Source organism: Hyla sarda, chromosome 9 (assembly GCF_029499605.1).
Source record: "Hyla sarda isolate aHylSar1 chromosome 9, aHylSar1.hap1, whole genome shotgun sequence".
In the NCBI taxonomy this organism is placed as follows: Eukaryota; Metazoa; Chordata; class Amphibia; order Anura; family Hylidae; genus Hyla; species Hyla sarda.
Window position 1 is genome coordinate 81068060 of NC_079197.1, and position 13418 is coordinate 81081477.

Consider the following 13418-nt stretch of genomic DNA (forward strand, 5'->3'; position numbering starts at 1 on the left):
ATTACCCCTTTAAGGCCCCTTTCACAGTACAAATTTACTCAGTTTTAAAGATCCGTACGAAGTTCTGTCTGAAAATCAGCTGTAAAACAGCAGTTAAAAAATCCTATACGGCCATTAGAAAATCCCATTATAGTCTAAGGGATTTTTCTAATAGCCGATTTAACCCGTTATAGCCCGTTGTTAATAATGGCCGTTGTTTTGTGACGGAAGATAGTAACTGGAGAAATAGTGCATGCACTACTTCTCCCGTTACTATCTTCTGTCACAAAATAACGGCCGTTATTAACAACGAGCTATAACAGGTTAAAATGGCTATTAGAAAAATCCCTTAGACTATAATGGGATTTTCTAACGGTCGTATAGGATTTTGTACTGCCGTTTTACAGCTGATTTTCAGACGGAACTTCGTATAGATCTTTAAAACGGAGTAATTTTGTATTGTGAAAGGGGCCTTAGATCTACCGAGAGCTCTTGAGCAGAGACTTTCTTTATTTTCGCGTCCACATTTACTAACTTTCATAGGGTTTTCATCCTAAAATGTAAAGCTAACATTTATTAGAGAAGTTAAATCATCATATATAATAGTCAAGTTTCTAGGTATTGTAAGATTCTTTTAAATGAATGAAATACAGTTGCTGGGTAGAATGCGACAAAAATGACTAATGCTACTTTTTATAGGCAGGCTGACAAGTGCAGAAGTTAGTGAATGCACTTTACTACAAATGTACACTACTTTTCCAGCCAGTTCTTTCCTCTCCTAGGGAGCAGCTGTGTAGTGCTGACAGTAATTTTAGAGAAGTAGTTTTTTTAGGTATTCCTGGAAAATCCCTAACCACAAATAATATTTCCTGGAAGAAGCAACCCTTCACTAATACTGGCGTTGTAGCTAATCAGATAGATAGGACAAGAATTTCAGCTATATACAGCATTAACTTTCAAACCTATTTGCTGATAATGTGTTAAAATTAGAAATCAATGCAAAGCTAATAGAAAAAAATAGCTGTTTAAAGGGAACCTGTTAGTACTTTCATGCTGCCTGAATTACAAGTGATCAGGATGGTTCCCGATGGCTTCTGCCTGCTCTTCCAGCCTTGATTGGAAGATCTCTCAAAAAGGAAGAAATCAATAAGTCAAGACTAGAGATGAGCGAATCGCATCTGATGTATCGGAATTCAGAAAAAAATTCATAAAAAATTTGATTTGCAACAAATATCAATATCGCCGCGATTCTCTCACACAAATCACTTCATTAGGCTAAGTTTCCACCTGTTTTTTTCTGGCAGTATTTGGAAAACTGCCACTGCAGTTTTTGAGCCATAGCCAGAAATGTATTAAAAAGGAATAGGACATATAAAGGAAGGACTTGCACTTCTCCTGCCTTATGGATCCACTTCTGACTCTGGCTCAAAAACTGCAGTGGCAGTTTCCCAAAAACTGCCAGAAAAAAAAAAACAAGTGGAGACTTAGACTTAAGCTACATTTAGTGCGGTCCTGGCTCCAGGGCATCTAAAATGGCAGATCCACATGTTAGGACATGGGGCAAGGAACTCTGGGAAGGAGGGAACAAGGGTAAGCAGGATGACCCTGAACCACATGCAGGATGCAGTCTATCAGCAGCCAGTCATCCCTGTGATGTCACAGCCCTATATAATTGGCAGCCATATTCCGGATAGTCACTTCATCTTTTCACTGCAGAGAGATAGGACAGCGCTGTGTGTTACACAGAACCTAACTGAAGGTTAACCAGTATGCCTCCAGCTGTTGTAAAAGTACAACTCCCAGCATGCATGGTCTGTTAGTGCATGTTGGGAGTTGTAGTTTTGAAACAGCTGGAGGTTTGTCCCCCCCCCCCCCCCCCTCCCCCCCCCCCAATATGAATGTACAGGGTACAGGTTTACAGTGAGTTTCCTGCTTCAAGTTTGAGCTGCGTCAAATTTTCCGCCACAGCGCAAACTCACCGTCAACTCCCACCTGTGTGAATGTACCCTAAAAACACTACACTACACTAACACAAAATAAAGGGTAAAACACTGCATATACACCCCCTTACAATGTCCCCCAATAAAAATGAAGATAATAAATTCCCAAGCGCTCAGAGAAGTACTAGGATTATCAATTACAGTATCTTAAAAGTAAGGACTTACTCCACAGTGGGGGGAAGTGATATTTTACCACAGATCCTCCCTCCTTGTGGGCATATCACACAGGCTCAGGATCATAGTAATCATAAGTATCCACCCATACGGCTTAACAGATTCCAGACCAAAAAGACCCCTGGAACAACTTAGTAGGATTTTATCTTCATTTATTCAATGTGACGCGTTTCTGAGGTATTAATGGCTTACGCCACCTCCTTCATCAGGCACATAATACATAAAATACATAAGGTATACATACCTTTCCTCTGGGTCTTCTCGTGTGGCGTCTTCCGGGCGGCATCGCGCAGCATGTGACGGACTTCCGGTCGGTGCCCGATCACATGACTCCACCATGCGTTCCAGGAAACGTAATTTCCTGTAGATGGTGGAACGCAAACATGAACAGATACCGGACATTACGGAAAACCCAAAGGTCAGGTAATACAATTATAAAAATTATCATTAAACTAACATCATCACTCATAAAAACTACTTTAAAATAAATAGAATAGAATAGAAGTTATATACCACAACAAAAAGATGGACCCCATGTAATTAAACATGAGGTTCCAAATCCCTCCAATTCACATTACATTAAGGGAAGTAGAACCTTCTATAATAGTAAATACAAGAAACCCTTTCCCAATAAGAATCAGAATATAATAAAAATTGATAAGGTGAATAACAATATAGAAATGGTGGAAGAAGAAACAAAGGTGGAGGAGATGGGCAGTATCCCAAATATTATACATATAGAAAATCATGATGTTAATACTCCCCCTCCTTGTGAAGCTAATAACACCAATGTGCTCCCCACTACTAGTATTCATAATAAAAATACAATAGTGGTACAAGCAGAAATACACTGGAATAAGGTTAGTACAGATGATCTTTCTTTTTTAGGGGTGAGCAACATAGCCGCGGTCCCCGTAACACCAGGGGATGTTATACAACCCCTACTTCGGGAAGTTCAGGCAGCCCTGGAAAACAATCTGTCACCCCGAATTACCTGCAAGGAAGTCATTCAGCTCACTCCAATTATGGAGACCAAGAGCAATGTGGTAATGATGCATCCTCTAAAAATAACTTCGTTTTTCAGCCTAAAGACACCATCCAGAAAAAGAAACATGGAAGAAGAGGACACAGAGGAGGAAGAAGAAACCGAAAAAGGAACACAGAAAAAGAAGGTAGCAATACTGTGAAATTAGACCTTCAAGAAATAGGGATATTTAATCTATCCCAACATATTCTATCAATGAGAGAAATAGAACTATTGAAAAAAGGCCTATCCTTCAGTTTTACTAGTGGCCCAAATTTATTTGTGCTATTTGTAGACTTGAATAGGTATATTAGGAAGCTTGCCCTGAAACGCCACTTTGCCATGAAAGCACTACATGAAACACCAGGTAGAATTCCTATTATATTAACCCCTTAAGGACGCAGGACGTAAATGTACGTCCTGGTGCGGTGGTACTTAACGCACCAGGACGTACATTTACGTCCAAAGCATAACCGTGTCATGCCCGTGTCATGGGCGGCTGATCCCGGCTGCTGATCGCAGCCAGGGACCCGCCGGCAATGGCCGACACCCGCGATCTCGCGGGCGTCCGCCATTAACCCCTCAGATGCCGGGATCAATACAGATCCCGGCATCTGCGGCAGTTCGCGATTTGAATGAATGATCGGATCGCCCGCAGCACTGCTGCGGGGATCCGATCATTCATAACGCCGCACGGAGGTCCCCTCTCCTTCCTCCGTGCGGCTCCCGGCGTCTCCTGCTCTGGTCTGTGATCGAGCAGACCAGAGCAGGAGATGACCGATAATACTGATCTGTTCTATGTCCTATACATAGAACAGATCAGTATTAGCAATCATGGTATTGCTATGAATAGTCCCCTATGGGGACTATTCAAGTGTAAAAAAAAATGTAAAAAAATGTAAAAGTAAAAGTAAAAAAAATGTGAAAAATCCCCTCCCCCAATAAAAAAGTAAAACGTCCGTTTTTTGCTATTTTACCCCAAAAAGGGTAAAATTATTTTTTATAGACATATTTGGTATCGCCGCGTGCGTAAATGTCCGAACTATTAAAATAAAATGTTAATGATCCCGTACGGTTAACGGCGTGAACGAAAAAAAAAAAAAAAGTCCAAAATTTCTACTTTTTTTAAAACATTTTATTAAAAAAAAAATTATAAAAATGTATTAAAAGTTTTTTATATGCAAATGTGGTATCAAAAAAAAGTACAGATCATGGCGCAAAAAATGAGCCTCCATAACGCTGCTTATACGGAAAAATAAAAAAGTTAGAGGTCATCAAAATAAAGGGATTATAAACGTACTAATTTGGTTAAAAAGTTTGTGATTTTTTTTAAGCGCAACAATAATATAAAAGTATGTAATAATGGGTATCATTTTAATCGTATTGACCCTCAGAATAAAGAACACACGTAATTTTTACCATAAATTGTACGACATGAAAACGAAACCTTCCAAAATTAGCAAAATTGCGTTTTTCGTTTTAATTTCCCCACACAAATAGTGTTTTTTGGTTGCGCCATACATTTTATGATATAATGAGGGATGTCATTGCAAAGGACAACTGGTCGCGCAAAAAACAAGCCATCATACTAGTCTGTGGATGAAAATATAAAAGAGTTATGATTTTTAGAAGGCAAGGAGGAAAAAATGAAAACGTAAAAATTTTATTGTCTGAGTCCTTAAGGCCAAAATGGGCTGAGTCCTTAAGGGGTTAAATGATGACGAATATCAAGACCCTTTTTTCACAGATATTGATAACTTAGTTGATAGTATATTGGAAGAACCCATCCCAACCACCTTAAAACCCTGCTCAACCTTTTTTCCTTTAAACAGTAAAGGTCCATTTTTGGAAACCTTTTACAATAAGGTCCTGGAGAGTTTTAGAGATATGTTTAAAAAGAGAGAAAAAGTAAGGTTTTTAAAAAAACCTTAATAGAGAACAACAAACAGCACTCCAAACACTTATGAGAAATAGGAATATAGTAATTAAACCAGCAGATAAGGGGGGGTATTGTTATTTTAGATTATGCAGAATATATAGTTACATAGTTAGTATGATTGAAAAAAGACATACGTCCATCAAGTCCAACCAGGGAATTGAAGGGAAGGGTGTAAGGGGATAATGGGAAGGGATGTAGTTTTATAATTCTGCATCAGCATTAATGTTATTTTGTTCCAGGAATGTATCTAACCCTGTTTTAAAGCTGTTAATTGTTCCTGCTGTGACCAGTTCCTGAGGTAGACCGTCCCATAAATTCACAGTCCTTATGGTAAAGAGAGTGTCGCCCCTTTAGACTAAACCTTTTCTTCTCCAGACAGAGGGAGTGCCCCCTCGTCCTTTGGGGGGGTTTAACCTGGAACAGTTTTTCTCTTTTTTTTTTGTATGGGCCATTTATATACTTATATACGTTTATCATATCCCCCCTTAAACGTCTCTTCTCAAGACTAAACAATTGTAACTCCTTTAATCGCTCCTCGTAGCTAAGATGTTCCATGCCCCATATTAGTTTAGTAGCACGTTTCTGCACCCTTTCCAGCTCCGCCGTGTCCCTTTTATGACCAGGAGACCCAAACTGAACAGCATATTCTAGGTGAGGCCGTACCAATGCTTTATAAAGGGGGAGTATTATGTCCCTGTCCCTCGAGTCCATGCCTCTTTTTATACATGACAATATCCTGCTGGCTTTGGAAGCAGCAGCCTGACATTGCATGCTATTCTGTAGTCTGTGATCTACAAGTACACCCAGATCCTTCTCTTCCAGTGACTCTGCCAGTTTAATCCCCCCTAAGACATACGACTATTACCAAAAATTGGATAAAAATCCTACAGACGTATACAACAAGGATTTAAAATCCTTGTTGGACCAAGCTCTAGCAGATAGATGTATTTTGAAACGTGAAAGAAATTTTATGTACAATTCCAAACCAAGTACATCTTATTTCTACTTTCTGCCAAAAGTGCATAAAGATAGGAAGAAACCCCGGGTAGACCAATAGTGGCCAGTATGAATTCCATCACGGGTGGGGTATCTGAATATATAGACCCCAAATTACAAAGGTCCGTCACCAGTCTCCCCGCCTATCTTAAAGTATTTATTGTCCCTACTTTATTGTATTTATTGTCCCTACTTAGAGATATTAAATGGGAGGATGGCTACATCTGGGCTACCCTAGATGTAGCTGCCCTATATACAAATATACCCCATAATAAAGCAGTGGGTTCCTTTCTACAGTGGGTTCCTTTCTACAGGAAGACCCTTTAATGCCTGTGAAACAAAAAAAGTTTATATTAGATGCCATCCATTATACACTGACCCATAATTATTTAACATATGGGGGTGGTTTGTGGTACAGCAATGGAGACTAAATTTGCCCCTTGCTACGCAAACCTGTACGAAGAACAAATCCGTGATAAACGGGTTGTGTTTTACAGAAGGTTCATCGACAATTTCATTATGATATGGAATGGTAGTGAAGGGTCTCTTATTGAATTTATAGGAGAGCTAAATACAAATGATTGGGGCCTAAGCTTTACATCAGATATTAGTACCTCCAGAGCTGAGCTATATTCTTGGATTTGGAGATTGAGGTGAGGGATGGCTGTTTGCATACCACCACCCACTTTAAGGAGGTGGATGCAAACAGCTATCTAGATTATAGTAGCTGCCACAAAAAAAGCTGGAAGAACAATATACCCTATGGGCAGATGAAGAGGATAAGGCGCAACTGCTCAGCAGAGGTAGATTTTCACCAACAACTGTGTACATTGCGTCACCGCTTTAAACAAAAAGGTTATCCACAACCTCTGATTGAGGGAGCAGAGCAGAGAATAAAAACATCTTCTCAAGTGGAGTGTCTACCTAGTGACAACAAAAAAATAGATGAGGAACAAACATCAAAGGATCCTAATTCCAACTATAATATAGCATTCATTACAAGGTACAATAATTCACATGCAGAAATTAATAAAAAATTACAAAAAAATTGGAACCTAATTATTAGTGAACACATGGAGAAGAAGGAAAGTCGGCACTGCCGCACTCACGATTCTGCCGGAGTTACTGGATCACTGCACCTTCACGTCCAGATGCCACAAATCCGGTGCTCAGTCCGCCATAAGCATAAGCGTAGGCAACTTGAAAGAAGAGATCGCAGACGGCACTCACGGAAACAGCAAGAAGTTTTATTCGGGATCGCTGGTCCACGCAACAACAACGACAGGTAAGTCACATTCCAAAAAAAACTAAATGTATTTTTAGGAGAAGCAAGACCTTAAAAAATATTCTTGCCCCTTCAATACCCCGTACACAAAAACCCAAAGTAACATCATGTAGGGAAGGGTTCTTACAGGAGACCAGGGGAGTATTTAAATGTGGCATAAATAGGTGTCAATGTTGTGAACACATATGCAACAAAAGAAAGGAAATCATTATCAAAGAGGAATCCGAACCTTACTCCATCAAAGAATTTTTAAATTGCAGTAGTGATTTTATTATTTATATGATAGAGTGCCCATGTGGGCTCAGATACATAGGGAGAGCTATAAACAGTCTAAGAGTTAGGATTAACAAACATAGGTCCAACATTAAAAATGGATACACCTTACAAAGTGCATCCAGACACTTCCTTACCCACCATGAAAAAAATTCTGGACATATGAAAGTTACCTCTTTAAAAAATTAAACCACGAGATTACAAGAAACTTTGCAACAAGGAAATGTATTGGATCTTTCGCCTTAACACTCTTTTTCCTCATGGTTTGAATGAGAGCCTAGAACAGGTTCATTTATCTTTAGTTTTATAAATAATTTTATGAATTTGATATATTTATATATTTTAAAGTAGTTTTTATGAGTGATGATGTTAGTTTAATGATCATTTTTATAATTGTATTACCTGACCTTTGGGTTTTCCGTAATGTCCGGTATCCGTTCATGTTTGCGTTCCACCATCTACAGGAAATGACGTTTCCTGGAACGCATGGTGGAGCCATGTGATCGGGCGCCGACCGGAAGTCCGTCACATGCTGCACGATGCCGCCCGGAAGACCCAGACACGAGAAGACCCAGAGGAAAGATATTTATATCGTATGTATTTTATGTATTATGTGCCTGATGAAGGAGGTGGCGTAAGCCATTAATACCTCAGAAACGCGTTGCATTGAATAAATGAAGATAAAATCCTACTAAGTTGTTCCAGGGGTCTCTTTGGTCCAGAATCTGTTAAGTCGTATGGGTGGATACTTACCATTACTATGATCCTGAGCTTGTGTGATATGCCTACAAGGAGGGGGGATCTGTGGTAAAATATCACTTTCCCCCACTGTGGAGTAAGTCCTTACTTTTAAGATACTATAATTGATAATCCTAGTACTTCTCTGAGCGCTTGGGAATTGTTTCTCTTTTATATATGCTAACTTACTACAGATCTACCTGTGGTATATCTGGACACCACTGCGATCTCCTCTTTTGGATACCAATTCGGTGGAGAAGTGAAAATTGATTGATTATACGTGGACGTGGCTCTGGAGGTGTTTGTGGTGATTTCCCTAAAATAGAGATCACCACCTACACCAGGTGAGTCACATCCTAGAACCTTCTTTTCCCTATCCCTGATTTTTGCTGTCCATAGAATCTGGTTGTTTTGATAGCAGCACTCCCTGTTTTTTTTTTCTCTATTTTTCTTCCAATAAAAATGAAAACATATTGTACGGCAGTGTTTCCAAAATGGAGCCTCTAGCTGTTGCAAAACTACGCCCAGCCTTTCCGGACAGCCACTGACTGTCCAGGCATGCTGGGAGTTTAGAAACAGCAGGAGGCACCCTATTTGGGAATCATTGGCACAGAATACCCCTTTGTCCACCCCTATGCAATCCCTAATTTTGTCCTCAAATGCGCATGGTGCTCTCTCACTTTGGAGCCCTGTCGTATTTCAAGGAAACAGTTTAGGGCCACATATGGGGTATTTCCGTATTCAGGTGTAATTGCGTTACAAATTTTGTGGGGCTTTTTCTCGTTTTACCCCTTATGAAAAGAAAAAGTTGGGGTCTACAGCCTGTTAGCGAAAAAAAATTAAAAATTTTACACTAACATGCTGGTGTTCCCCGATACTTTTTATTTTCACAAGAGGTAAAAGGAAAAAAAGACCCCAAAATTTGTAACACAATTTTTCCTGAGTACAGAAATACCCCATATGTGGGCGTAAAATGCTCTGCGAGCGCACAACAAGGCTCAGGAGTGAGAGCGCACTATGTACATTTGAAGCCTAAATTGGTGATTTGCACAGGGGTGGCTGATTTTACAGCGGTTCTGACAAGAGATGAGCAAACTTTTCAAAAATTTGATTCGCCCGATTTGCCGAATTTTCCGAAAAAAATTGTTTCGATCCAAATTTATTCCCAGCAAAACTATATTAAAAATGACAATTTCTGTCCAACAGAGAGCCTCAATAGGGGTATAGAACAATTTGCTGTGTTCTAACACGCATATGGAGTGTGCTGGGGTAGTGAAATAATATTATTCATAATGTTATTCAGAATAACATGCAGATTACCGGCATCACTTTTAGAATCAATGCCGCAGAGTGGCACAATGACAGAGCCTGGAGGTGGCATCAGTATGAGGAGACGATGTAGTGGCTGAATGACACAGCGTGGAGGTGTTGGCAGCATGAGGAGACCATATAGTGGCTGAATGACACAGCGTGGAGGTGTTGGCAGCATGAGGAGACCATATAGTGGCTGAATGACACAGCTTGGATGAGGCTGAAGCATGAGGAGACCATATAGTGAATGAATGACACAGCGTGGAGGTGGTGGCAGCATGAGAAGACCATATAGTGGCTGAATGACACAGCGTGGAGGTGTTGGCAGCATGGGGAGACATTTAGTGGCTAAATGACACAGCGTGGAAATGTTGGCAGCATGAGGAGACCATATAGTGGCTGAATGACACAGTTTGCAGGTGTTCGCAGCATGAGGAGACCATATAGTGGCTGAATGACACAGCGTGGAGGTGTTGGCAGCACGAGGAGGTCATATAGTGGCAGAATGGCACAGACAGGAGTTGGCAGCAGCATGAGTAGGCACTAGGCCTTCACAATCCCTAAGATTAAAAGATGAATTCAGAAATTTAAACCGAAGATTTTGGATAGCTAGTGCTACCTACCATAATAAAATTTTTATTCCCAGACCCAGGCCCAGCGGCGGTATCAGTAAACCATATATTGCCTGAATGACACAGCCTAGAGTTGGCAGAAGCATGAAGAAACCCAAGGGCTTCACAATTCCTAAGAAAAAACACAAGAATTTTTGAAATTTAAAATGAAGAATTTGGATAGCTAGTGCTACCTACCATAACAACATTTTTATTCCCAGGCCCAGCAGCGGTATCAGTAAACCATATATTTATTTGAAAAGAAAAAGTTGGGGTCTACAGCCTGTTAGTGAAAAAAAATTAAAAATTTTACACTAACATGCTGGTGTTCCGTGATACTTTTTATTTTCACAAGAGGTAAAAGGAAAAAAAGACCCCAAAATTTGTAACACAATTTTTCCTGAGTACAGAAATACCCCATATGTGGGCGTAAAATGCTCTGCGAGCGCACAACAAGGCTCAGGAGTGGGAGCGCACTATGTACATTTGAAGCCTAAATTGGTGATTTGCACAGGGGTGGCTGATTTTACAGCGGTTCTGACAAGAGATGAGCAAACTTTTCAAAAATTTGATTCGGCCGATTTGCCAAATTTTTAGAAAAAATTAGTTTCGATCCAAATTTATTCCCAGCAAAACTATATTAAAAACGGCAATTTCTGTCCAACAGAGAGCCTCAATAGGGGTATAGAACAATTTGCTGTGTTCTAACACGCATATGGAGTGTGCTGGGTTAGTGAAATAATATTATTCATAATGTTATTCAGACTAACATGCAGATTACCGGCATCACTTTTAGAATCAATGCCGCAGAGTGGCACAATGACAGAGCCTGGAGGTGGCATCAGTATGAGGAGACCATGTAGTGGCTGAATGACACAGCGTGGAGGTTTTGGCAGCATGAGGAGACAATATAGTGGCTAAATGACACAGCGTGGAGGTGTTGGCAGCAAGAGGAGACCACATAGTGGCTGAATGACACAGCGTGGAGGTGTTGGCAGCATGAGGAGACCATATAGTGGCTGAATGACACAGCGTGGAGGTGTTGGCAGCATGAGGAGACCATATAGTGGCTGAATGACACAGCTCGGATGAGGCTGAAGCATGAGGAGATCATATAGTGAATGAATGACACAGCGTGGAGGTGGTGGCAGCATGAGAAGACCATATAGTGGCTGAATGACACAGCGTGGAGGTGTTGGCAGCATGAGGAGACATATAATGGCTAAATGACACAGCGTGGAAATGTTGGCAGCATTAGGAGACCATATAGTGGCTGAATGACACAGACAGGAGTTGGCAGCAGCATGAGTAGGCACTAGGCCTTCACAATCCCCAAGATTAAAAGATGAATTCAGAATTTAAACCGAAGATTTTGAATAGCTAGTGCTACCTACCATAATAAAATTTTTATTCCCAGACCCAGGCCCAGCGGCGGTATCAGTAAACCATATATTGCCTGAATGACACAGCCTAGAGTTGGCAGAAGCATGAAGAAACCCAAGTACTTCACAATCCCTAAGAAAAAACACAAGAATTTTTGAAATTTAAAATGAAGAATTTGGATAGCTAGTGCTACCTACCATAACAAAATTTTTATTCCCAGGCCCAGCAGCAGTATCAGTAAACCATATATTGCCTGCATGACACAGCCTAGAGTTGGCTAAAGCAGGAGGAGACTCCAGGGCTTCACAATCCCCAAGAAAAAACACAAGAATTTTTGAAATTTAAAATGAAGTATTTGGAAAGCTAGTGCTACCTACCGTAACAAAATTTTTATTCCCACACCCAGGCCCAGCAGCGGTATCAGTAAACCATATATTGCCTGAATGACACAGCCTGGAGTTGGCTGATGCATGAGGAGACCATTGAAATGTATGATTTTTTTTTATTTAAAAAACGCCCCCTCCCAAAGGCTTGCATTGAGGGGGCAGAGCATGACGGCACATGGGGGCGGAGCCACGTCACACTGTTCCGTCGCCGTGATCGCATGTAATCAGACCCGGAGCGAACACGCTCCAGGGACTGATTCTAATGGGATTCTGTGTTCAAGATCACGGGGGGCCCCAGCGGGGGTCCCCAACTGTCAGCCGTTTTAGATTGGTCACGCCCTTCTGGACTCCAAGCTATCCAACGCTTCTTGGGATTTGCCAATTACTACCGACAGTTTATTCCGCATTTTTCCACCATGTGGCTCCGATTGTGGCCCTAACCAGGAAGAATGCCAACCCTAAGTCCTGGCCTCCCCAAGCGGATGAGGCATTCAATCGCCTCAAAACTGCCTTCGCTTCTGCTCCCGTACTCTCCAGACCTGATCCATCAAAACCCTTCTTGCTGGAAGTGGACGCCTTCTCGGTCGGAGCCGGAGCCGTACTCCTACAAAAAAACTCTACCGGAAATAACATTACTTGTGGTTTCTTTTCTAAAACCTTCTCTCCGGCGGAAAAAAATTACTCCATTGGTGATCGTGAACTTCTGGACATTAAACTAGCTCTCGAAGAATGGAGGCACCAGCTGGAAGGTTCCAAACACCCTATTGTCATCTACATGGATCACAAGAATCTCTCATATCTCCAGTCTGCCCAACGTCTGAATAGTGTTGAGCGGCATAGGCCATATTCGAATTCGCGAATATTCGCGAATATATGGACGAATATTCGTCATATATTCGCGAATATTCGCATATTCGTAATATTCTCGTTTTATTTTCGCATATGCGAAAGTTAACATATGCGAAAATTAGCATATACAAAATTAGCATGCGCGGAAATTCGCGTACGCGAACATTCACATATGCGAATTTGGGCATATGCGTATTTTTGCATGCCAATCTTACACAGTAGTATTAGAGCCTTCTTTACATCACACAAGCTGGAAGCAGAGAGGGATGATCACTGTGATGTGTACTGTGAAAAAAAAAAAAAATAACGAATATTCGTAATTACGAATATATAGCGCTATATTCGCGAAATTCGTGAATTCGCGAATATGCGATATTCGCGAATAATATTCGAATTGCGAATATTCGCGAGCAACACTACGTCTGAACCCACGCCAGGCTAGGTGGTCATTGTTTTTTGCCCGTTTTAAC

At 40.9% G+C, this 13418-nt stretch overlaps 1 long non-coding RNA gene across 1 annotated transcript in view; it reads left to right on the forward strand.

The window, feature by feature from the left end:
- Window positions 1-8270, forward strand: part of LOC130291074 (uncharacterized) — a 247441-nt gene extending 239171 nt beyond the window's left edge. The window contains exons 2-3 of the long non-coding RNA XR_008847787.1: window positions 3238-3325; window positions 8135-8270. This is a non-coding gene — a long non-coding RNA (uncharacterized LOC130291074). The remainder of the gene's footprint in view (window positions 1-3237; window positions 3326-8134) is intronic.
- The last annotated feature ends 5148 nt before the right edge of the window (window positions 8271-13418 follow it).